At 42.9% G+C, this 25,480-nt stretch overlaps 1 protein-coding gene across 2 annotated transcripts in view; it reads right to left on the reverse strand.

The window, feature by feature from the left end:
- The window catches only part of LOC126996405 (bestrophin-2-like), a 169,843-nt gene that overhangs the window by 122,906 nt on the left and 21,457 nt on the right, over positions 1-25,480 (reverse strand). For both annotated transcript variants that reach the window (XR_007751153.1, XR_007751152.1), the window contains one exon: positions 15,916-16,148. The gene's annotated coding sequence lies outside the window, so the exon portion shown is untranslated. The remainder of the gene's footprint in view (positions 1-15,915; positions 16,149-25,480) is intronic.

The following is a 25,480-nucleotide window of genomic DNA, read 5'->3' on the forward strand; positions in this document are numbered from 1 at the left end:
TGGCCTGTACGTTGACTGCCCCGGCCTAGATTCGAGACGGGGCACACGAATCCATAGGCGAAAAACAATAAAAAATAATCTTACATGCTACAGACACCCGAAAAGGGTTTCCCTCCCCCGGGCTTCTGCAGGTGCCCCCACACAATGATGAACGATGAGCCGGGCGGTGGCGCTCTGACTGCCCCGCCCTGGATTCAAGCGGAGGCTTTCGAATTGGTTTGCGAGGGACCACGTGAAAAAACTCGTGTATGTTACAGACATCCCAAAATAGTTTTTCCCACAACTTTTAAATCCTTGCCCCCTTTCTTTCCGTTACCCCTCGCACCTTTTGTTCCCTAACCAATCCCTTTTTATACTCACGCGCTTTTTTATATCTCTGAAACACTTTTTCCGACATTTTATTTCACTCTCACCCACCAACCCCAGAACCACCACCATTACTACAACTGCAACCGCCAGCCCAACCTCCTCCTCCTCCTCTTCTTCCTCCTCTTCACCTTATGATGCTGGAGGCGGGCCAAACGTTCCCAGTTTCCCTTTCGCCTAATGGCTGAAACTGATTATAAGTCCACTCTAATAACAAAACGCTCCTGGCGATCTGTAATAAGTTTTATAATACCCAAACAGGTTTTTTAAGGAAATATCTATAAAGATTTTTTTTGCTGCGATCATTGTGAACGTTGTCAATGTGGGATGATACGCGTAGAGTACGATAGTGAAGAGGAGGACGATGAGAAGGAAAAGGAAAAGGAGGGGAAGAAAATAAAGCAGGAGAAAAGAGGAGTAAGGGTAGAAGGGCAGATATAGAAACGAGGGGAAAAGGAGGGAAGACAGGATAAAGCATGGTCTATAACACACACACACACACACACACACACACTGGTTAGGAGCGCTGAGCTGCCAGGCTTACCAGCCTGACAGGGCGGCGGTCTGAACCCTGCTCCCAGGATTCTTTCCGTTGACTGGGGTGGGTTGCTGTCCCCCGTGAGCAAGGATGGGTGTAGTGTATGAGGTCCTGGGTAGCAATATGAATGACTAAAAGAGCACTTGCTCATGTCGGAGGGTACTTGCTGGCGATTACGAGTCCAGCTCGTGCAGGCCGTGTGAACACACACACATAGAACTGATAATAGATAGGCCACCAAAGTTGAAAAATAGCATATAGGAATTTATGAGAGAAGTCAGGGCAGGCAGAGGATCAGCGAAGAGACGAAATAGATGAATTGGTGGACCAATATGGAGTCCACTGTCAGACAGAACGTTGGCAGAGGCCTTTGTTCTGTAGTGGACTTGTAATGGCTGAAGGTCATGCTGGTGCTGCTGCTGATGATAACGATGGCAAAACAAAGGAACAGCCCGCCTCTACCCCCAACACTCTTCGTCTTACCATTTATTGTAAAACTACGCTCTTAGTGTTAGGTCAACGAATGAGTTTGGTGTGACGTAGTGGAGCAGGCAAAATACACAGATGAAAACCATAAAAAAAAACATGAGTCCATCTCGGTCGTTTATGTTCGGGTTCATCAACGGCCAGGCCGCCAACTCTAGCCAGATAGTGTTGGCGCTGATGGTACTGGCCGGAAAGAAAACTCCCCGTGTGAGGCCGCCTTAGAAAATACAAGTTACCCTGGAGCATGTAGTAATGGGCAATCTGTCTAAGGAATAAACCTTTCACACTCTCGCATTAGTTGCCGCTTACTGTCTATTTCGTCTTTCATTAGGTGATGAATGATTATTGGCGGCCAATATTACCTAAAGTGAAAGACGAAGAGCTGAGTGGCCTGTACGTTGACTGCCCCGGCCTAGATTCGAGACGGGGCACACGAATCCATAGGCGAAAAACAATAAAAAATAATCTTACATGCTACAGACACCCGAAAAGGGTTTCCCTCCCCCGGGCTTCTGCAGGTGCCCCCACACAATGATGAACGATGAGCCGGGCGGTGGCGCTCTGACTGCCCCGCCCTGGATTCAAGCGGAGGCTTTCGAATTGGTTTGCGAGGGACCACGTGAAAAAACTCGTGTATGTTACAGACATCCCAAAATAGTTTTTCCCACAACTTTTAAATCCTTGCCCCCTTTCTTTCCGTTACCCCTCGCACCTTTTGTTCCCTAACCAATCCCTTTTTATACTCACGCGCTTTTTTATATCTCTGAAACACTTTTTCCGACATTTTATTTCACTCTCACCCACCAACCCCAGAACCACCACCATTACTACAACTGCAACCGCCAGCCCAACCTCCTCCTCCTCCTCTTCTTCCTCCTCTTCACCTTATGATGCTGGAGGCGGGCCAAACGTTCCCAGTTTCCCTTTCGCCTAATGGCTGAAACTGATTATAAGTCCACTCTAATAACAAAACGCTCCTGGCGATCTGTAATAAGTTTTATAATACCCAAACAGGTTTTTTATGGTAATATCTATAAAGATTTTTTTGCTGCGATCATTGTGAACGTTGTCAATGTGGGAAGATACGCGTAGAGTACGATAGTGAAGAGGAGGACGATGAGAGGGAAAAGGAAAAGGAGGGGAAGAAACTAAAGCAGGAGAAAAGAGGAGTAAGGGTAGAAGGGCATATATAGAAACGAGGGGAAAAGGAGGGAAGACAGGATATAAACATGGTCTATAACACACACACACACACACACACACACACTGGTTAGAGCGCTGAGCTGCCAGGCTTACCAGCCTGACAGGGCGGCGGTTCGAGCCCGCTCAGGCCGGATTCTTTCCGTTGACTGGGAGTGGTTGCTGTCCCCCCGTGAGCAAGGGGATGGGGTGTGTAGTGTATGAGGTCCTGGCAGTACCCATAGGTCGACTATAAAAGAGCACTTGCTCATGTCGGGAGGGTACTTGCTGGCGATTACGAGTCCAGCTCGTGCAGGCCGTGGTGAATTACACACACACACACACACACATACACACACACACACACACACACACACACACACACACACACACACACACACACACACACACACGAATCCTCCCACATTTCTATTTAGTGGTGATTGTGATGGGGCGGGTAGTGGTGGTGGTGGTGATGGTGGTGATGGGGTGTTGTGTTGATGGTGATGTGGTGCAGTGTGTAACAGCCGTCTGCGGTGCGGCACTGACAACACTGCATAATTAAGTACCAGGCAAACAGGAATACATTGATTAAGTATAAATTCATTAAGAGAGAGAGAGAGAGAGAGAGAGAGAGAGAGAGAGAGAGAGAGAGAGAGAGAGAGAGAGAGAGAGAGAGAGAGAGAGAGAGAGAGAGAGAGAGAGAGAGAGAGAGACAGACAGACAGACAGACAGACACAGACAGATAGACTCTGACAGAGATAGAAACACCAAGACAGAAACTGGCAATACATTTTCCCATTACTGAAGGGGCGTAATAACGCTATATATATATATATAAATACATTAAATTTACAAATGGGGAGGTTGTGGCTGAGTGGTTAGCGTGATGGTCCCGCGTTCCGCCGTGTTTTGGATGACGCAGGTTCGAATCCGCCGCTACATCTTTTTTTTTTTTTTTCAGTCACCGCCGAGTGACCAAAGAGTACCCAGATGCCGTCCTGAAGACCACCTATCAACCCGGACTCTAGAGGAAATGTTCAAGGGAAATCAATGTTGAGCTCCGGGGGGAAAGCATGAGCTAAGAATAGATGGCGCCTCTATAAACACTTGCCTGCGCCAAGACGGGCTCGGGCCGACCACCAGGCCCCTAAAGAAAGCCTACCGGCACTATAGAGGCTAGGGCGTAGCAAAAATGAAAATAAATAAAAAATAAATATAGCGAAATTGATAATAATAAAAGTAATTATAATAAGAACAATAAAAATAAGAAGAAGAAGAAGAGGAAGAAAAAGTAGAACTATCATAATAATAATAATAATAATAATAATAATAATAATAATAATAATAATAATAATAATAATAATAATAATAATAATAATAATAATAATAATAATAATAATAATAATAATAATAATAATAATTATAATGATGATAATATATTAATTATAATAGTTATAATAAAAACAATAATAGTAATAACAATAATAATAATAATAATAATAATAATAATAATAATAATAATAATAATAATAATAATAATAATAATAATAATAATAATAATAATAATAATAGTAATAATAAAACGATAATAAAAGAGACTGAACATCATCATTTAAGAAAAAAATGCGACGTACAAATCCCGGCAATTTTTCATGTAAATCACGTACATGCTGAACCCGGCCTGAGTCAACTGAATATATTGATATCGTTAATTATGCGATGAAAAAATGGAAGATTTAAATATTATTAAAAGTTTCCAGCCCCACAAAAAAGCCGCTAATGAGAGGCGGGAGGCGGAAATAAGCCTAACCAGGTGTGCCTCGCTCCCTCCCTCGCTCACCCACTCACTCGGTCACTCGGCCAAGACTCGACAGGGGGCCGCACTGACTAATGGAATGCTTCATAATATTTCACTTCCATCAGAGCGTCGGCGAATGGCCCGTGTGTCCGTGGCTATGTGGCGGCACCGAGGCAAGCCGTGTGGTGCTGGGAAGCCTGATCTTTGTTCTGTCTAAGCTTGTTAGGTGAACACGGATACATGACTCCCCTTGTGAGAGATATAGATAGATAGATAGATAGATAGGTAGTTAGATAGATAGGTAGTTAGATAGATAGATAGAGAGAGAGAGAGAGAGAGAGAGAGAGAGAGAGAGAGAGAGAGAGAGAGAGAGAGAGAGAGAGAGAGAGAGAGAGAGAGAGAGAGAGAGAGAGAGAGAGAGAGAGAGAGAGAGAGAGAGAGAGAGAGAGAACGACACAGAGAGACAGACAGAGATAGACATACAGAAGTTGAAGGGGACAGACATAGAGACAGACAGAGAGATAGACAGACGACGGAGACAGACAGACAGAGAAGCAGACAGGCACAGACAGACAGGAAGATAGGTATATAGCTAACCAGATACATACACGTACAGGGTAAATTTATTCGGATATGAAAAAAAAATACTTCAATAATTATCAAGCCCCAGGAAAAATGTCAATAATGTAATGAAATTATTTGTAGCTTTAATTAAGTAACCATTCATTGGCCGAGCCGCGAACACAAAGGAATAAAGATGGACATTCCGTGCCTACTTTTCCTTAATTAATCACACGCCGCGGCCTGTGATACAAAGGGCGCACGTCCGGCTGGCCCAGTTCCCCTCCCTCGCGTGTCCCCTTTACTGACGTGTATTAACCAAACCGGGCCGCTAATATAACACAGGCGCCACACACGAGCCACGACGCGCATAAAAGAGAAGACTTTCACATGAGTGGGCCCGTAATAACGTCACTTTTTTTAGACTACAATAACCTGTTACCGGAATATTCTAGGCCACGGAGTTGAATATTAAACATGTACAGGTATTTGACAGAAAGTAAGACAGTTTTCTATAAACTAGACCCGTGAATACAGCAGGAGGTATAAACGTGCCTTAGCATTTGGTAGAGCCAAGGAATGCACAAGTTCTTTGATATAATTTATAAGACTCGGAGTATCGCATTTCATTTTGGCGTCACGTCGTGTGGGTTCGTGCTGCAACCGAGTCTGTATTAGATTTTCCGGCAATTTAAAAAGAAATATAGAATGAAGCAAGAAAATAAAGAAAGCTAATGAAGTTGGGAAAAGTTAGCGCTCCGTGGCGGACCTTGATGCTGGTGGCGGCGGAGCGGCCCCCACCACCGCGCCGTAACTTTGGCCGCACTAGTTGATTTGGCCAATAATCGTACTTGCCGAGCTGCTCTTTGCATCAAAGACATTTTCTTGCTAAATATCCTCCAATTTGCTAAGCAACTTGAACGCTTAAATAACATGCCAAGCAATTTTCTCTTCTTAATTAAGGAAGTAAAGTTTAAACTTTTTTCAACCGGTCCTTGTGTGCAAGGTTGCTAAGAGATGGAATAAATTTTCTCGCTCTCCATTGAACTTTCATCTTTGTGTCATTCAAGAAATTGAAAGTCTTTCAAGGCTAAGAGTCCTGGCTGCAAAAATCATCGCGTTCTGTCTCTTGGCTTATTATTCAATCAGTTTGGTCAAATTTGAAATAACAATATTTAAAAAGAGAATAATGCTATTATATCAACATTTTCCCTCTTCATTTCCACCAATGAACAAAGAACAGTGTCACGTGTATCTCGCAAAATTTGCAGGACAGACTGACTGACATTAGCAGCAACTGATTCCACTTTCGTTGAAAGCAGGGAGCATTAAGGAAGCTATTCGTTAAAAAAAAATACAGAATGCGAATAAACCAAAAAAACGGTCACTGCTGTGGCAGCAACCCATTCAGGGACACTACTAACATTTATTGAAATTTAACATCACGCAAGCTTTTTCTTTGAATATATTCATCATTAAAATGGTAATGATGATGTTAATAATAATAATAATAATAATAATAATAATAATAATAATAATAATAATAATAATAATAATAATAATAATAATAATAATAATAATAATAATAATAATAATAATAATAAAATTATATAAATAATAATTATAATTGTATTAATATAACGCAAATAATATCATTATTACCATTACTATTATTATTTTAATCATTGTTATGATTATTATTATTATTATTATTATTATTATTATTATTATTATTATTATTATTATTATTATTATTATTATGATTATTATTATTATCATATACACACACATGAAAAGGGAGAAATGTACAGATAATTGTATAGACAGACAGACAGACAGTTAAACAGACAAAGACAGAGACAGAGGCAGACAAACAGACAGACAAATATACAGACAGACTGACAGACAAACAAACAGACAGATAGATATATCGATAGATAGATTATCAGATGGACAGATAAATATAAAGAATAATAGATAGCTAAACAGATAGATATAGATAGATAGATAGATAGATAGATAGGCAGATAGATATAAAGATAGATGAATACTGAATAGACAACGATACAGATGGATAGATAGATAGATGGATGGACACATAGATAGTTTGATTGACAGAAAAATATAATAAAGAGAAATATATGGACAAGCAGATTGATAGATAAAGATTAGATAACTAAATCGATCGATGATATGATAAAATTATAGAAAGATGGAGAAAATAAAATACGGGTAAAAATTTTCAGATAAATGGAGAGACAGATATGAATAAGAAAATAGATATCTAAATACAATGAAAATGGATAGACCGATTAATAGACAGATAAATAAATAAATCAGTCGTTACAAGCAGGAGTAAGACGCACCGGAAAATTATATGAGTCGTAATACATTTTATATTAATTAGCCGAGGATGTGAGTGACGCCACTTAGAAAGATTTGGAGCCCCACTCGAAGGGGGACGGATACCAATCATCAGGGTTCTTTTAACACACACACACACACACACACACACACACACACACACACACACACACACACACACACACACACACCCATCAACAGGGTTATTTTAGTACACACACACACACACACACACACACACACACACACACACACACACACACACACACACACACACACACACACACACACACACACACACACACACACACGTATTTTTGGGAGTAAATAACCCACTTCGAGCTTCAAAGTCTTGCTCACTTGGGGTTCCTGAGCCACGCAGACGGCACGCAAGAGGCTGTTTGGACGCATGTAAAGCTCTTGAACTCGCAATAGTCGTATGCTTGAGGGTCACGGTTCCCTTTTCCAAATATTTAATAATTCAATTTTCCCCACACTAATATTTGGGGAATTTCACATCGTGACTTTATTTCTCGTTTTATGATTGCAAAGCTAAATTAATCCGTTTGTGGTTCGCCTTTCATAATACTTTATAGAAAAATATAATAAACGCAATGCACATTATCTCCACAACATTTTTTTTCTCTTTACATAAATCCACAAGACTAGATTAGGGTGGATATCTCATGATACACTTGACAATTTTATCTAATATTTCAAATAGTTAATTCAGGTTACGCGTTTTTCCCTTTTAGTTTTGGCGATTCTGATCACATTTCCTAAAAACAATTTTCAAGTAAATTATATGGTGGTGGTGGTGGTGGTGGTTCTGGTGCTGGTGGTGGCGGGGGTGGATATGGAGGCAAAAATAGTGATGGTTTTGGTAGTGGTGGTGATGTTGGTGATGGTGATGGTTCTCTGTGAGTGGTAGTGGTGGTGGTTGTGAGGACTGGGTGAGGTGACAGTGATGATTGTGGTTGTGGGTGGTGATGGTGGTGGTAGTTGTGGTGGTGGTGACGGTGATGGTGGTGGTAGTGAACATAGTGGTTTTCTGGGTGGAGGGTATGAGGGAAGTAATATTAATAGTTAAATAGTTATTGTGAGAGTCAGGGAAATACTTAAGTGGGTCCTTTTATAGTGATATGGGCGAGGACAAGGACGGAAATCGTGTAATTAGTGTCGTGGAAGTGATGGTGGTACTAATGGTGATGAGTGATGATGTTGGCACGTGTTCATTTGGTGATGGTGAAAAAGAGTGATGAAAAGGACAGGTGATGGTGGTGGTGATGGTGATGGCGGTGGCGGTAGCGAGAGGTGCTAGGAAGCAGGGATGGTGATGATAAATGCAAATAAAGAAAAAAACTATGGTGGCAAATACATAAATCGTAACATTTCATATGTGTAAATATAGCCAGATTCATAAATATTGTAAATTGGAAAACACACACACACACACACACACACACACACACACACACACACATGTAGTATTAGAGCTTAGCTCGGGCCCGGTACACTACAAATAGGTAAATACACACACACACACACACACACACACACACACACACACACACACACACACACACACACACACACACACACACACGCGTCCACATGAACGCAAACACACACGCACGCACACTCACATAAAACCTCGAATCTCCCAAATCCAATTAAAAATACTGGACAAAAATAAATGAATAAATGCAAATAAAGAATTCTCTAAGGGTGACAAATAAATCAACAAATTAAGTAAGTTAATAAATACTTGAAAGATATTCCAAAGCTAATAAATTAATCATAAATAGACTTGCAAAAGTTTATTTGAAAATAAGTATATATATATATATATATATATATATATATATATATATATATATATATATATATATTTATATATATATATATATATATATATATATATATATTGAAATCAACTAAAAATACAAAAAAAATATTGTTACAGAAGTAAATGACTAGGTAAGTAAATAAATAAACAGCGATGTTAGGAGCATTAGCAACATTTCCCTGCACGCACAGGTAACAAACACACTTGTGCGTGTCACCAGCTACCGAATAATGTAATGAAATCTACAGGTAAAAAATTGCCTACCACCATCAACCCGCCTTACTTTACGGGACAAAGGCAGGCCGCTCTAGCCCCAGTCTGTTGGCCCTACGACCGTTACCCCCTCTCTCCCCGACCACCCTAGCAAATTTATAGGTCTTGTCCCTCCACCTGTTTCCCTGGCCAGTGCGTTCTGCCACTCCGTCCTGGCCTGCCGCCGTCACTCCCGCTGTCTATCTGTTGGTTGCCCGAGAAACATGTGTCCTGCCCATGTCCATTTCAAGCGCGGTCGAGTTTCAGCCGCGGGATACTCTTGCATATTTGTTTCCCTTTAAATTTTCTTGGTCGAGCTTAGCAGTATTCCAACGCACGGTATATTTTATAATGGTTGCCCGGAAGCCCATATTCCACGAAGAATTTTTAGCTGTTACAGTTCTGCTGGCGCGGAATGCCTATCTATTGATCTAACGAATGTGTTAATCTGTTCATGTGTTACACTATCTATTTTTATGTAACCCATGTGCGCATTATCATTACCCGTAGCCATGAACGAACTGAATACCTCGAATCGTAATCAACATATTAATTATACACAATAATTTTATGAGCCGCCAGAGCTGTAGCCATAAACTCTGGGAGGCAGCAATATGGCCTCAACATCGATACAGCCTCAAAATGATATTCAAAGTTGAAACTATTTGGTAACGTATTGGACAAGGGCAGGGGGTGTGAGTGGCGCGCGGCGGGACGCGAGGAGCCATGCATGCGGCGGAGGGAGGCGATGAGCCGTGCAAGTTTGTGTCTGACGGGGTAAGGGCCCACCACGACCTGCCTGATAAAGAGGACAAGTTGGCTCACCTGTCACTTCACCACAGGCAGGGCGACACGACAACAACTACTGGACCGTGCACCCCCACGCGGCGCAGTGAATGTATGCACTACGTCTGTACACGCAGGTGATCGTGATCGTGCGGCTCTGGAGCATTCACGGGGGTGATTGCATGCGTATAACCTCGCTTGTTCCCGCAGGTAAATTTATCCATGAGGCTGAGTGTGTTGGTGCAGCGACGCATGCCTTGCACCTGAATTAATGCAGACCCGTGAAGCAACAGGGATCCCTGAGAAGATACAGCGGCAATATCCTCCTACGGCCGGACTAAAGGTCTTCTGGCGCTGCGTTACAAGCCAACAGCTGCACCGAGGCCGAGGGTGGTGTGGTCCCGGAGCCCCGCCAACCACCACACAGCTGCACTGCGGCTCAGCACCGCCCGCCACCACTATCACCTCCCTGCAAGATCACTTCGCTTACTCCCGCTGCTTCCCGTCACGCCACACCCGCCACGCATGAACAATACTACTATTATGCTATGTTATATTTAGTTAATAACAAGAAAGGAGTGTGTGGTGGGGGGATGAGCGTGAGAGGGAGGTGAGTTGATATGGGTGTGCATTCTCTCTCTCTCTCTCTCTCTCTCTCTCTCCCACCGTTCTTTATCGCCAATATTTTCACCGGTTTTCAATTTTCTCCTCCTCCTCTGTCTCCATGTTTTGTGACCGCTCCTCTCTTTATACGGCTGCGCCCTCTCCTTCCGTGACCATGCTGCTCGCCGGCCTCACACCCCGAGAGGAAGAGAAAGAGGATAGTAAAGAGAAAGAGAGAAATAGAGAAGGAAGAGGAGGCTGAGAGGGCGGGGGTTAAGGGCAGGGAGCGGTAGTGGTCCCCTTCCTCCCTACCGAAATGGCTCCCACAAGACTTACAACCAATAAACGTGCAATATATTTCCTGATCATACTTTTGGTGAGACTGTGAAAGGAGCGTGTTGTTGTTACGGCGTGTGTGTGTGTGTGTGTGTGTGTGTGTGTGTGTGTGTGTGTGTGTGTGTGTGTGTTACAAGTACCTAGCCATGTTTATTGATATTTATGAGCCCTATGATTAATGTAGTTCCTGAATGCATCGCCGGTTCGTCTTCTCTATGCATTATTCCCTCATCCGCTGAGGCTTGCTTAAATATCTTGGAACCTCACAGTGCAAATTTAATGTGTTGGAAAAGCCTGCTAAAGAATTAAGGCTCACAGAAACTAGTTGCAGGCTGTTGTGATCCTCGGTGTTGTTGATTTCCTTCTATTTAGATGTTATCATAATGACGAACCACTACTGATATCACAATTATTTTTCAACTTTCAAGAATTTCATAACTGGACTTACATAATAATAACAATGATGATGATGATGATGATGATGATGACGACGACGATGATAATTTTGATGATGATGATGATGACGACGACGATAATTTTGATGATGATGATGATGACGACGACAACGATGATAATTTTGATGATTATGAAATTGAGAAATGGAAAAGAAGTAAAAGAAAAAAAGAAAAAGAGAAAGAAGAGTCGGCACACTTCATCCAGCAATCACTCACCAAGCATCACGTTTGTCGGCTCATCTTCTTTATACGCCCGGTGGCTCTAACTTCGTGTTCTGGTATTATACATTAACATTCACATAGTAATTAACCATCCATAATGTTGGTGGTAGTGATATGGCGGCGTTGTCCTAAGTTATCAATGTTGTTATTCTATTCACAGAGTTTTTGGGGTGACGGCGGGGCTAAGCTTCGGACGCCAGAGGAGTTTTTCTTTTTTTTTACAGCTAAGGAGACAGTTCAAGGGCGTAAAGAAAAAAAAAAAAAAGCCCGCTACTCACTGCTCCCGAACAGAGGTCAAAGGAGGGTCCAAAAAGAGAGGTCAATTTCGGGAGGAGAGGTGTCCTGATACCCTCCTCTTCAAGACTCTAAACTCTGGTGCTTGAGGGTAGTGTGAAAAGCGGCCGTGTTCTTCCTGATGGGTCGCCGGTAACGCCAATGGTAGGGTATGGAGCATCTAGTGTTTCCGGTTGCCCTGATCCACTGTCACCCGAAACCTCATGGGCTATATGGTGCTCCCTGTGGCCTTAGCGCGTGGTGAGGAAACAAAAGTCGCAGAGTTGGCAGTTCTGTGAGGCAAACTAACAAGGAGTCAAGTGGTTCTGCTGGGAAAACATCTGCAAACCACAACTTAAATACACTTGAATACTTAAACGACTTTTGGGTGCGGCGAGCAGCGGGCTTTTTTTTGTGTGTGTACTCTTTTTGTTGCCCTTGAGCCGTGTCCTTTGATGTAAAAAAAACACATTTAAAAACCTATATATACACAACGTTTTCTTCCTTTCCTATTCACTTCATCAAGCCAGTTACCTTTATCAATACTCACGCGTAAAAAAACCTCGCCTATGCAACACTCTACATGTTTATTATCCTTCCTTCGCCCATTGTTCTTATTTCGTCAGTGTTCGCCATGCCTCCTTCATCTCTACTATTCAACTTTTCATGTTTACTGGTCTTCCTTTGTTCCTCCCTGTCCACTATTCTACCTTCGCCCATTGTTCTTAGTTCGTCAGTACACGCCGTCCCATTGTTCCTTCTTTGGCCACACACGCACACCGCTGCCCAGGTTGCTTCCCCTACACTCAGACCCAGGCAGGCAATCAGAGAGGCACGCAGCGAGAGTAAAATGAATCCATGACTATATTCTTGGTTTTGCGTCTTAACAGTGTGCGCATTCGTCATTACTTGTATTCCTGTGGCAGTCGTCTTCGTCATAGTTTTCAAAATAGTAGTAGTAGAAGTAGTAGTAGTAGTAGGAGGAGGAGGAGAAGGAGGAGGAGGAGATGAGGAGGAGGAGGTACAATGAAGAGGTAAAGACAAGGATGAGCAAGTTAAGAAAGACAATAAAGGAGAACAATACTAACTACCAGACTAATTTCACAAGACAGTAACGACCGAATGAACGTCAACTGAGCATCATCTTCCATTTATTTTCACTAGCCACGTCCTTCTGCACTTCAACTGGCTTACTGGAACGTGGGAAGGCCTCTTAAAAGCGGTTGATCGGCACTTCCAACGTCCACTTCACTAGCCTCTATATCATTGCTACTGTTCCTAAATATATGCGGCTTTAGCTCCCTTGCTCGGGGGGGAGGGGCAATTAATAACCGTTTTGTTCATTGTTCGTGCGTGGGATGGCCTAATATTACCTACTCCATCATCATTATCATCATTATCAGCCTGCCTCATTCAGCGTTGCCATTCGTTTCTATTTCATGCCCTATATTTCCAGTCTCGATATACTTCTTAGGTTCATATTCTCAAACATTTAGCGGCTTACATATCCATATCTGATAAAGCTTTCGAAGAGGTTGTGGATATTTCTTTGGGTAGTTTTATGAGTCCAGCGATAGTGTCACACGGATTATGCTCCACGAATGAGAAAAAAACACGCATGAGAGCCCGAATAATCTCCTATGTGACCTTTGGATGTATTTGTTGAGAGAGCCGAAAGAATCTAAGAATCCGGACCTTAATTTCATCCTTTCACCTGACACCACTCACGCCCGAGGAACAGATTATGACGCGAGTAACAGAAATATGTGACACCAAGGGGTATAAAAGGCATCATTGGAGCAGAGAAGACGTGACAAAATGCTACCTGTAATTATCCATTATACTAATTTTTCTCATATGATTCTTTTATTATTGTTCCCGGTATTCGTGCGTGGGAGAGCTCATAATGTAGCAATCATAATCATAATGTGATAATGTAACAATAATCATAACGTCATATTCACGCCCCATATCAACTTTCTTCAACACGTCATTCACCTGTTTCCAAAATTTTACATTCCATACACTTATTTCGAAATCGGAAGCCACAAAGACGCGTACAAGACCAGTATTCCTTGGCCTGCCCATTTCCATTGTTCTCATCCTTGACCTCTCATATCAAACAAGCATTTTAGTTCCGTTCACCATTCACAGCCGGATCCTTTCATGAAAACTCTTGCTGCCTGCGAGGTAGACTTCGTTCAATTAATTGCCTTTCAGAGTTCCAAGCATTTTCCTCAACTGTAATATTATGTTCTTCTCATCAAAGCACGCATCTCTCCTTCCATTTACGACACCTTGATGCTGAAACTTCTCTTTCGCTCTGAGTGCTTCATCCTTTACCAGAACATTGCACTTCATATTTCCTCTAATTTTCCCCACCACACCTGAACTCTCACAACTAACTAACTTTTGACATGTCAGACTACTCGGTGTCAACATTTAACTTTTCTTTCACCTTATTTTCCAAGTTTTTTTTTTTCCAATATCCTATTTTTCTCCTTCCGCAACATTCTATCAATGGACCATAAAGACATGTTGCCCAAACGACAGCCAAAACTTGAAGGTACTCACCAAGACGTCAGGAAGCGCACCTACACCACGATGCCACAATAAAAGCTTCGCAGCACTTCTCAGCTGAAGCCCATAATGCCTTGGCAACACACTCCCTACGTCTCAACTTTATAACAAGTCTTCTCAAATTCATAAAGACGAAGAACAAACTGTATTATATTTTTTCAGAATACCGTAATAAATTTTCTGATGGAGAACATCTTATATGAAAATTCCTGCATGGTCACGCCAAAGGCTCATTTTCAACGAATAAAAGTCATCGGAGAAAAGAAGCGAATACAATACAATTATAAGAGTAAAATCACGTGACAAAATCTGAGGAAGAACGAAGTCATCAGATTTGTGTCTCTCCTCTTTCGCGAGAACACCAACTCGGGTGAACGGTTGTCATCCTCCCCCCCCCCCCCCGTCTCCTTGCTGCTGCCTTTGTCCTTTGTATGAAGATGATCGCCCAACCCCCGTGCATGTGTCAAAGAAAGAAATAACTATAATATAATGAAAACAATAATAATAATAATAATAATAATAATAATAATAATAATAATAATAATAATAATAATAATAATAATAATGTAAGGACATTCTAGACAAGTTAAGTGATGTAGAAGGAAAGAAACACGGGCGTGTTTGAGATGAATTTATTCCCGACTAGTTTCGCTTTCGCTTCTTCACGGGAACTGAGGTGCCTCAGTTGTCACACCGCTATATACAGAACAGATCATACGAGACGCTGCTCAGAGGCAAAGTCGAAGGTCAGGTCACGCCCTTTTGCAAATCTCTCGCCGTGTTTCCTTTCTCCTCCTCACTTGATAATAATAATAATAATAATAATAATAATAATAATAATAATAATAATAATAATAATAATAATAATAATAATAATAATAATAATAATAATAATAATAATAATAATAATAATAATAATAATAATAATAATAATAATAATAATAATAATAATAATAATAATAATAATAATAATAATAATAATAATAATAATAATAATAATAATAATAATAAAACAAGGAAATATCAATATTAATATTGTTCTATTAGTATGAGTATTAGTGCTATAATCATTATCATTATTATCACTATTACTATTATTATAATGATAGTAATTATTACTACTTTTATAACGAAGACCCAAAACCCAACACTGCAATGAAGAGCAACAAAGCGCTGCGGCAGACAGTATCTAACAGCGGCTGTGGGCAGTGCACGAAATAAACTACCTGCATGCGACTAAAACATTGGGGCCGCCTCTGCCTACCTGGTGTCGAAGTGCCGGGTCGAGGCGAGATGGCGCTGAAATATCAATGAAGGAGGTGCGGGGAGCGGAGGAAATACTAAGAGTTCATGCTCCGCTCCCCTGCTGGAGGCGCGGTGCTGCTCATGCTTCCCGCAGACAAGTTTTACTGATGTATCTTCGGGCTGACATCGCGGTGCTGCTGTTGTGCTTGTAAGCGGTCTAATGAGGTTCCGGCCAAGGGTGTTGCACGACCTCTGGAGGGGAAACAAAGACAAGAGCGGTGAGCCTCAAGCGTTGTTTTCCAATGTTTGGGAGTGTGGGGGGCGGAAGGGGATGAGTGTAAGTGTGGGGAGGGAGGGGGCAAGGGAGGGTGATATGTGTGTGTGTGTGTGTGTGTGTGTGTGTGTGTGTGTGTGTGTGTGTGTGTGTGTGTGTGTGTCGAGGTGTCCCTGTGGCGCTTACAGGCAGTCTGAGGAGGTGTCGGGTGGTGCAGGAGCTGAAGTGAACGCATAAAGACCACAACGATGAGCCTCGGGGAGGGAGGGCGTCGAGGTGTCAGGCGCACACAAAGACCGGCTCAGTTCTTACCCCGCGGATCCGACGAGGCCGAAGTTGAGTGGCCAAAACGATCCCCTCCCCCTGAGGACCCGCTGAAGACACAGCACCAAGGGGAGGAGCAGAGCCGCCGACACTGGCAGCGTTTATTAGAAAGTTTTTATTTTGTGAGTTTTCTTGTCTTACGGTAAATCTTCAAGGTCCAAAGTTTTGATAAAATTATACGTTCTTGGGTTCGCCGGCATCGGTCAATTGATAAGGATTAATAGCCTTAGTTGGGAAGGAAGATGAATTAGGCTGGAGGTAAAATATAATTAATCTCCGGTTAGACGGATGAATAAGAAATTTGAAGTTAAAATTTATGAAGTTTCCCACTGGATAAACTATACATATTTCATCTTTAGAATATCTATTATTCACTGTGAAGATGAAAATATTATATTCCACTGAGAACACACAAAACAATATATATCTAGCGCTACAGAAGACTAAAAAAAAAGATAACGAATAACAAAGGGAGAGAAAAAAAAGTTAAGTAGGAGAATGGCAAAAAGGAAAGACAGAGAGACATAGAACATAGAAAAAAAAAAAGATGAAGAGAAAAAACTGAGAGCAATTTTAAATCTCTGAAGACTATTATTCACTGTGATGGTGAAAATTATACTTCATGCAAATCAATACACAAAAAAATATCCAGCGCTACAATCGGCACAGGAAAGCAGAAGATAACGAATGATAAAAGGAAAGAAAAAGTAAGAATTAAAGAGAAGGAAAAAAGACAAACGAACAGACAAAGGCAATACAAAAAGATAAGAAGGATGAGAAATGAAACTGAGAGCGCCAATTTAACATCAAACACCGACTTCTCCTCCTCCTCCTCCTCCTTCTCTCTACCACACCAACAATATTAGCATAGCACTCATCATTACCATAATCAAAATTAATAATATCATTAAAATCTTAAAAACAAATATGCACACCCCAATGGTAATCTCTCTCTCTCTCTCTCTCTCTCTCTCTCTCTCTCTCTCTCTCTCTCTCTCTCTCTCTCTCTCTCTCTCTCTCTCTCTCTCTCTCTCTCTCTCTCTCTCTCTCTCTCTCTCTCTCTCTCTCTCTCTCTCTCTCTCTCTCTCAAACCCGGACCGGAAAACAAAGACTCACAAATAGAAGGAAAAAAGCTAAACTCGCCCAATAATTTGTCAACGATCAACCTCGCAAACAGTTCCAGGACAGAAATTTACGATCCCATTTTACTTCTCTTTTGCGTTGCATTCAAGGAGTCCGGAGAGTCCATGGCTGAAGCTCACCCGCGGGGACTAAGATGCATCTCACCGTATTGTCAAGTTAGGTGTGAGTGTCTGTGTTCTTGGGTCACGGGGTTATTCTGTCTGTCTGTCTATTTGTCTGTCTGTCTCTCCACTCCTCTCTCTCTCTCTCTCTCTCTCTCTCTCTCTCTCTCTCTCTCTCTCTCTCTCTCTCTCTCTCTCTCACACACACACACACACACAAACAAACAAACAAACAAACAAACAAAGAGAGAGAGAGAGAGAGAGAGAGAGAGAGAGAGAGAGAGAGAGAGAGAGAGAGAGAGAGAGAGAGAGAGAGAGAGAGAGAGAGAGAGAGAGAGAGAGAGAGAGAGAGAGAGAGAGAGAGAGAGTGTAGCAGCATCCTGTCTCTTTGTCTTTAAAGCGGAGAAAAAGGTATGCATGTTTTACTTTCCACACTTTTACAACAAGAGTTCATGTAATAGTTTTAGTCATATTGCTAGTTCAAATGTTTCAAAAATGCTCCTCCGCCACCAACAACTGTTGACCTCTGTTTTGCTGTTTGTCGGTTGGTCAGCCAGTCTTTGTCTGTCTTGTAGCACAGATAACTAGTTCTGAAATTTCAAAACTTGAAAGTTATCTAAAGTAGTAAAACCTCCTTGTCTCTGTTCTTCTCCATTTTTTTTGTCCTAATCTTTGTCTTCTCAAACCGAGTCATCCTCCAGTGGAACAAGCTTCCTGCAGAAGTAGTTAGTGCGAATACCTGCAACTCCGTTAATCAGTCGTATTGCTACTTTGTTGCATGAAGAATGAACTGAACGTACGTACCGAAATCCTCTGATCTGCTCAACGGACACTGACGTGCCTGACGAGAAGATAAAACAAGAGCGGGTAACCTCGTTATGAGCGAATAGGTTTGCTATTGCTCGTCTTTCCAAGTCTCCTCCTCTTACTTCCATTCTTCCTCGGCAACCCTCTTCCTCCTCCTTTTCGAAAAGTGACGTCAAGGGGCGCCATGCTGGGTCGGCTCATCTTCCCTTTTAGGCCATTGTTGTTGTCTGGCCGGCGAGCCTTTTTCATGTACGCATCCGCCGCTATGAATCAAGTCCCGCTTTGTCTGAACCTCCGCCACTCTTCCTCCATATATCCCTTTAGAAAGAATCTCTCTCTCTCTCTCTCTCTCTCTGTCTGTATATTTTCATGTCTCTGGTCTTCCTAGTGTCAATCATAATTTGGACTTATTGCCTTCCATCTGCTTCCAGTCTGGTGTGTGTGTGTGTGTGTGTGTGTGAATCACCCACGAACTCATGGGCTCGTCATCGCCAGCAAGTGCCCTCTTGACCATTATAGTCGATCTCTGGGTACTGCTGGGACCTTTACACACCACACACCCCATCACCTAAATCAAGGGGGGACAGTAATTGCTCATTTGTCAGTGGAAAAGTCCTGGGACTGGGCAGAGCTGGAACCTCCGCCTGCCAGACCGTGAAGCCTGGCAGAGCTCTACCACTGAGCTACCGGAGCGGTGAATATATATATATGTGTGTGTGTGTGTGTGTGTGTGTGTGTGTGTGTGTGTGTGTGTGTGTGCATGAATATAAACGCACCCACGTAAATTTCCGCCTGTCGCTTCTGTCGGTGATAACAAGAGTAATCCACTTCAAGCAAGTTTAGTGAAGGACGCAACGACACATTGAAATTCACGTATTGCTGGTAATAAACAAACAGATGGAAACAAAACAACGTAATGTGGTGAGAAAGGACTGTCGTCACCAATACACTCTGCGGTACTTTCTCCAATGAAGGTCAGCCTCCTCAGGACTTTAAAAAAAAAGGCACAAACAAGTCTAAAAGGGTGCGTCTTACATCACGCACTTTCGTGGTCATCAACTCACACCACAAGCTCTTGCTCCTCTTTTGTAAATTTTAAAAGGTTTCGCTGCTGCATGTCATCTTTATATGAATTTTATATAAGGCTTAAGGAGATAATGGAAATGCTTCCTCCGCTTAAATACCAATTCTTTTTAACATTTTTACCATTACCGTGAATTGCGGGATCATACCGTTATACTTCAATTTGGCTTCACTGTCGGTTCTAGTTTCAGCAACAGGGAGGCAAGGCGGTGACTGACTGCCGTCATAGAGAAAAGTTTTCAAGTTTATTAAAAAACAAAAGAAAAGTGATGACAAGGTTATGGAAAACATCGAGCGTGTTTTCCCTACGTTTGTGAGGAAAAATTGGTTGAAATGCAGTATGGATATGAGATGTTGCTTTAGGGAAGTGATGAGACAAAGGTCAAATAGCTGAAAGATAAAGATGATGGCAGGAAGAGGCGGACCTCAATTGTGATGAAACACTTACTTCTTAGATCGTTACCTCAAAGTCCATGTTCGTAACACATCTGATATCAGAAAGACAGGCTTGGGCTAACTGAAAGGATGAGGGCAGCCTGCATCCACTTCATAAAACTGCACTTCAAAATCAGAATTTCTACAAATCTCAATAAGAAACCCGTTTGCCGTTTGCCTCCTCTCTCGAAACCAAGAGAAGAAAACACATTCGAAAAGCAAACACATCACAGAACCAAAAATAAGTGAGCCACACAAACCAACACCGCGACCCGGAGCGCGGCACAGCAATCTGAGAGCGGATGGAACAGGGAAAAAAGGGGAAAAAATGATAATCACAATAGGAAATCTAATCAAGGCCGAGAGAGCACAAGTTTACATACACAAACGAAAGCGGAGAGACAAAAATATTTCTAATGTAAACGTAACTGGGGCCACAAACCATCCCCGTCGAGGGTCATATTTGGTGAGCGAGACACGCTTCAAAAACTCCCCCGTGACGTCACCCGTGTCAACAAGCTCCGGAGGCCGCCGTGCATTGTGGGTCGGGCTGGTGGGCGGGGGGAAAAATAAGGGTCGGACGGGTGCATTTGTGATTAAGCCCAAACGTCAACAGCGAGCCTTTCATCCCTCTGAATATTCAACGCTTTTTTATAGATTCCGTCGACAATTTGCTCAGAGTCGTGTTTGTGGGAGCAGCGGCGTGACTCGAGGCTCGCGGCCGTGGCGTTGTTTGGGGATGGACTTTTAGGGCGAGGGCATTGTGGGTCGACGACGATGCGGCGGGAGAGGCCGCCCCCACATACAAAGGGGGGCGGCGGCGGCGGCGGCAATGAAGACACAAATGAAAGCGAGAAAACAAACTGCTTCCCATGTCACTTTATTCCGGTGGTTTAATTTTCCTCCCCGCTGCCTGAGCCTCGATGTGCCACGATCCTGGACACATGTATGATGGCAGCCTCAACTTCGGGCGGGGTGTGTTACGGCGTCATGCATGTGGGGGGACGAAGGAGATGTGGCGAAACATTGAGTGCAGTAAGTCTGCCACCTGCTGTCTTTCCTATTTAAATGCAAAACATGAGAGCTAAAGAGGCCTCCTGAGAGGACATGAAACGAAACTCTCGACGCCCCCGTCAGAACTTCCAAATTTGACGTGACAGTGAGACGAAACATCCGTCCTCTAATCACCGAGAAAAACTCCCCTCAGCGACATTTCGTGCCGGAAGTAAAGGGCGACAGTAACTATAAAGGCCGAGGCGATGCTGCACCAGCCTCCTGAGGGCCAAGCGGACGGCCGCCCGGCAGCTGTGAGTGCTGACACTGAGCACCACCACTGACAGTTTGGGCCCCATGGCGTTAAAGTGGACTCAACTCAACACGAACGAAAGTTCAACTATATCTAACGTTTTGCCGCCGCGGTATGTCACTTTTCTGGGAAAGCTTCAGAGTCAGGGGGGGCGTGTGTTTTACTTTATGCTAAAGCATTTCAGTTACACTTTTCTATACATCGAACACTTGGAAAGTATAAGGTAAATTAATAAGTATAAAAATGTATGTCTCATATTTGGGTGAAAATTACTTTTCATCAGAAATAGAAAAAATAAATAAAAAAAAGAGCAACACTAAAATCAAGCTTTGCAAATCACAACGGCTCTACCAGCTGCAAGTGTAAAGAATGGGTTTGTGAAAAGAAAAATGATATATGAATAAATAACCAAGTAAATAAATAAATAAATAAATAAATAAATATATATATATATATATATATATATATATATATATATATATATATATATATATATATATATATATATATATATATTTTTTTTTTTTTTTTTTTTTCACACCAAAAAAATCTAAAGTAAAATGTCAATAGCGCCTGCTGCCACAGTGCCTAGAATGTTGGGGTGTGTAGTGCATGGAAGACAGTGGGAGGATGCAACACACACAGCCTTCCCTTAGGCTCGTAAGTCTGCATGCTGAGGTAGCGCGGCGAGGGTGTAAGGGTTCTGGACGGTGACTGTGAGAAAGGTACAGGGTGCGTCAACAACTGGCGGGGGGAGGGAAGGGAGAAAGCTGGGCGAGAGAGCAGAATGCATGGCGCGAGGATGGTCTGTGTGGGGGGCAAGGAGGCAGGGGTGAGCGGAGGAGACGTGACGGGAGTGCAGTGTTGCCAAGCTGTGGCTGCGACACGGTGAAGATCAGGGAAAACTGCCAAGTAGAAGACGCGAATTTGAGGCGACGTTTCAGTGCATAGGGGAGAGGTGAAGGGTGAGTGAGGGTAAATACGCGTTCCGGGTCACTGGGGTGGATGAAGCGGTGTAATGGCGAGTAATGGGGCGCGAGGGTGTGGTGGGGAGAGCGTGAAATGTGTTCCGGGTGCACATGGGGGGTGACATGGGTCTGAACATGGGGCAACAAAGGTGACAAAGTGAACGGGATTTGAGAGGGTGATATGGACGAGGTACATGACAAGAGCCGCCTGAATGAAGAGTGCACAAAAGGGTGGGTGGAGAGGTCTGGACATTGGGGGTGATAAGTGATCTAAATTTAGGGCAAAGGGTACTTGTATGATCTATATCTAGGGGCGTGAAACTGGCACAGAGGGTAACGCGAAAGAAACATGAGAGGGTGATACGGAGGAGGGACATGACAAAACGTATCTAAATGAAGTGTACTAGGGGTGGGTGAAGAGGTGTGGACATGGGGTTGTAAGTGACGCAAAGGGAATAGTGTATGGAAGGGGAGAGTGGCAAGAGGGGAAGGGAGGGGGAAGGAAAGAAACAAGAGAAGAGAAATAGAATTGAAATGTTCTGCGTGGTTGATGGGGCACGGAAGGGTATACAGGCTGGTGTGCATGTAGCAATGGAGTATAGGTGATTATTAAAGGGAGGAGGAGGAAGCATGAAACAAGGGGAGAGGATGAAAGGACACCTGTATATATGGGTGAAGCGTGCAGTGTGTGTGAATGTGAGTGTGAGTGTGTGTGTGTGTGTGTGTGTGTGTGTGTGTGTGTGTGTGTGTGTGTGCGCGCGCGCGCGCGCGCGAGAGAGAGAGAGAGAGAGAGAGAGAGAGAGAGAGAGAGAGAGAGAGAGTAGCACAGGGCGGAGAGCAAGCAAACAGTAATGGGAGTATGGGAGCTGATAATAGGGAACACAATGTTATGACGCAGGCGAAGGGCGGTGAAGGGGGGGGGGGGGCGGCGACGGGGGTTAGGGTGGGCGGTGGGTGAGGGGAAGAGGGGGGCGGCGCGGGCGGTGATGGGACAGGACAACAGCCATCCAGCAGGACACGTGGCTCTTCATCCCGGCAGTGAATCCATTCCAATTGGTAACAATGTTATCTTCGTCGACGCCAACAAAGTGAAAACATAACGCCGGCAACACACCGACAAAGGGCCTCACCCTCTCGTTCTCGTTCCATTTCCTTTGTTCTCTAGTTCCCTATGTCTCCCTCTCTCTCTATCTCCCTTTCTCTCCCTCTCATTCTCTTTTATTCTCCTATACCCTCCTTCCGCCTCATAGCCAGTCACCGTTTAACTCTCTCTCTCTCTCTCTCTCTCTCTCTCTCTCTCTCTCTCTCTCTGCGGAATACAAGATACAAAATTCTCCTCCAACTATGAATATCTCCGTCAAGAGTTCCATAAATTTTCCTGCATCCCTCTTTCCCTCCCTCCCTCCCTCTGCATCCCATCCGCCCACACGCCCCCAGCACCCCCTCCCCCCCTTCCCCCGGCTCCCCCCTCCCCCCAACTCTCTACCTCGGACGTAAACTCGGCCAATCTTCACGAGCAAACACAACAGCGCGGGGCTTATCAGGACCCCACGTGTGCGACGGGGCGCTACCTAAACACCTATTCAGGCTTGGTATCAACATATTTATATACATTACCTCCAGCCGTGGCCAGGAGAGCCCGGGAAGGAGGAAGGAGTACGCGGAAGAATAGGAGCGGGAGGAAAGGATGCGAAATTGAAGCTGAGGAAGTAGAAGAAGAGATTCAAGATGCGTAGGAGGAAGAGTAAGAGGAGGAGAGGAGGAGGAGGAGGAGGAGGTAAATATGGAAAACAACAATAACAATTACTAGCATTACATATAACGTTGATAATGACGACGATGATAGACAAAAATTAAATGAATATGAAGCCCCGAGAAGTAGTGAGCCCCAGATAAGCCGTAATTAATGAATTAAAACAAACAAACTTCGTCTCAAGAAAATGTAACTCATCAGCACATCGAGCGACCAGACGCTCCCGCAAAAAAAAAAAAAAAAAAAAAAAAAAGAGCAAAACTTACACTCGGTGGATGTTCACCATTTTTTGCCTCAGTTCTTGATCCCCTGGAGAGAGAGCAATCTTTACATCCTGTTTTTATAGAATTGGCATTTTTTTCTTTTTATGTAGCACCAAATAAAGGAATAATAACAGAAAAATGCCCCAGCGGCACAAAAAATACCTATCAGAGAGAAAAAGTTAGCTATAATGCTTGTCCTTTTTTATATCAAACTTGATTCCTGAAATAAAAGGAAAGAAACGTTGTCGGTTTTTATAACGATACCAGATAAACGGATAAACAGTCGTCCCTCAAATAGTACGGTTTCCAATAGATCGGTTTCGGTTTTATGTGCATTTTCATAGATGATTTTTTTAGGATTTTTAAATTTCCCGACGAGCAGGAATAAAAATCCTTAAAAGATCTTCTATGACAATCCGTATAAAACCGAGACCGGACTATTGAAAACCGTACTATTTGAAGGTCGACTGCATAGTGAAACGAAGAGTATTTAAAGCGGGGTTTTTTTTTTCCAAGGAAAAAGGACGTTCATATTTTTTATTTACGAGAAATAAAACAGGAACTGAAAAAAAAATGTACGAGGAAAATACAGGTAGGATTATAATTAACAGCACGTGGAGAAACACACACAAAAAAAGAGTTGGGAAAGAATTACACAAAAAGATGAAAAAAAAACGCATGTATACATTCTTTTTTCTATTTCTCTCTCATTGTTTCACCCTTTTCCTCCTCCTTCTCCTTACCTTTCCAAACTCCCTCTCCTTCCCTTCTTTGATACATCTCTTACCTCTACGTCTTTCTCTTCCTCTTTCCTGTCTTGCTATACCCCTCTTTGTCTCTCTTTCTCTCTCCTCCACATTTGTCTATCTTATCTCCTTCCTTTCCCTTCCCTTCCCTTCATCCTTTCCTTACCTCTTTCCTTTCCAGAGTTACGCGGTTCTCAACATCCTCCATCCTTCCTCAATTTCTACTTTCCTCTCTCTACTCTCCCTCTCTGTTTTATTTTTCATCCACATATTTGACATCATTCACCCTTTAACTATTCGTTTTTTCTTCTCTTTGCCATCCCCCTTTTTTTGTTTCTCTCTCTCTCTCTCTCTCTCTCTCTCTCTCTGCCCGGCACTAAA

The sequence above is a fragment of the Eriocheir sinensis genome, chromosome 10 (genome assembly GCF_024679095.1).
Source record: "Eriocheir sinensis breed Jianghai 21 chromosome 10, ASM2467909v1, whole genome shotgun sequence".
NCBI lineage: Eukaryota > Metazoa > Arthropoda > Malacostraca > Decapoda > Varunidae > Eriocheir > Eriocheir sinensis.